Below are 2,116 nucleotides of genomic sequence, written 5' to 3'. Positions count from 1 at the left end.
AGCGAGGGAGTATGCATACGCGTTCGCGTACTCGTAAGAGAACTCTGGATAAAGCCGATGAAGAACTTGTGGTAGTGCGTAGAGATGTTTTTGAGGAAGAAAAGAAGGTCGAAGAAGAAGAGAAAGTTAAAGAACCAACATTAGTAGAGATGGGTGATCAAGTGGAAAATCCTAAGGCTTTGATGGACTATTCTCAGCCTAAGATTAATGACATTCAGTCAAGCATCATCAGACCAGCCATCAGGGCTAACACGTTTGAGATCAAGTCAAGCACAATTTAGATGATACAGAACTCAGTTCAGTTTGGGGGTAATCCTACTGAAGACCCAAATATGCACATCAGGGATTTCATCGAGATCTGTGATACTTTCAAGTTCAATGATGTGTCTGAAAATGCCATTAAGCTGTGACTATTCCCATTCTCTTTGAGGTACAAAGTGAAGTGTTGGTTACACTCTTACCATCAGGGTCTATCAATACTTGGGAGGATTTTGCGTAAAAGTTTCTCACTAAATTCTTCCCTAAGGCGAAGACTGCTGTAATCAGGAATGCTCTTACTCAGTTTGCTCAGCAAACTGGAGAATCTCTGTGTGAGGCTTGGGATCGATATAAGGAGATGTTAAGGAAGTGCCCACACCAAGGCATGCCTGATTGGATGATAATCAACTATTTCTACAATGGATTGGGTTCTACTTCTAGACCATGCTTGATGTAGCATCAGGAGGAGCCTTATGGGCTAAAAGCTATGATGAAGCTTATCAACTCATTGAACTGATGGCTGCTAATGAGTACCAGAATCCTGCACTGAGACTTGCTCAGGGAAAGGTAGCAGGAATTCTAGAGTTGGATGCAACAACTGCTATCACTGCCCAACTTAAGGCTTTGATGATGAAGGTGGACACTTTTGCTAATTATGGAGTTAATCAAATTACTAGTGTCTGTGAGCTATGTGTTGGTGCCCATGAGACTGATCAATGTGCAATTTCTAATGAATCAACTCAATATGTGAGCAACTTCCAGCGATCGCAGCAACCAGTGCCAGCCACCTATCATCCTAACAACCGCAATCATCCTAATTTCAGTTGGAGCAATGCTCAAAATGCGGTTCAACAGCCCTATCAGCAGTATTCAGCTAAGCAGTACAATCCCCCTGGTTTTCAGTAACCGCAATATGTACCAAAGCAACAACTCCAGCTGTAACAAGCCAATGAAAAATCTGAATTAGAGGAGTTGAAGCTTATGTGCAAGAGTCAAGTCGTTTCTATCAAGACCTTGTAAATCAAATTGGACAAATTTCCAATACCTTGATAAGTCATCAGCCAGGTACACTGCCCAGTGACACTGAAGTGCCAGGAAAGAGGGAAGCTAAGGAGCAGGTAAAGGCAATAACTTTAAGGTCTGGAAAGGTTGCGAACCCCTAACAAACTTAAGCGTTGACTGAAGAAGCTGAAGCTGAGAAAGAAGTAGAGCAGCAGGATAAAGAAGTGGAACCAAGGAAGACTACTGTTGAGCACACTCCTCCTGAGGGTAATACAGGGGAGAAGCAGATATATCCTCCACCGCCTTTTCCCAAGAGGCTGCAGAAGAAAAAGCTTGACAAGCAATTTGAGAAGTTTCTTGAGGTGTTCAAGAAAGTTCATATCAACATACCTTTTGTAGAAGCTCTTGAGCAGATGCCTAATTATGCAATGTTTATGAAGGGTATTCTCTCTCGGAAAGTGAAGCTAGATGATTTGGAGACTGTCGCTCTCACGGAGGAATGCAGTGCTGTGCTGCAACAAAAGTTGCCTCCGAAGCTGAAAGACCCAGGAAGTTTCATTATTCCGTGTACTATTGGAAAAGTATCTTTTGATAGATGCTTATGTGACTTGGGAGCTAGCATCAATCTGATGCCATTATCAATCTTCAAAAAGTTGCCTGATCCAAAGCCTACATACATGACTTTGTAGTTGGCCGATTGTTCTATTACATATCCGTGAGGTATTGTAAAGGATGCTTGGTCAAGGTGGATAAACTCTTCTTCCCTGATGATTTCATCATTCTTGATTTCGAGGAGGATAAGAAGATTCCCATAATCTTGGGGAGACCATTATTGGCAACTGGCCAAACCTTGATT

At 42.3% G+C, this 2,116-nt stretch overlaps 1 non-coding gene across 1 annotated transcript; it reads right to left on the bottom strand.

Annotated features, from left to right (window-relative positions):
• Positions 1–538: 538 nt before the first annotated feature.
• On the bottom strand, positions 539–645 carry LOC141682015 (small nucleolar RNA R71). The gene has a single exon (XR_012559425.1). It is a non-coding gene; the product is annotated as a small nucleolar RNA R71 (small nucleolar RNA).
• Between the last annotated feature and the right edge of the window lie 1,471 nt (positions 646–2,116).

Source organism: Apium graveolens, chromosome 1 (assembly GCF_009905375.1).
Source record: "Apium graveolens cultivar Ventura chromosome 1, ASM990537v1, whole genome shotgun sequence".
NCBI lineage: Eukaryota > Viridiplantae > Streptophyta > Magnoliopsida > Apiales > Apiaceae > Apium > Apium graveolens.
The sequence above is the reverse complement of the archived record's forward strand: the minus strand, read 5'-3'. Positions and strand labels throughout refer to the sequence as shown.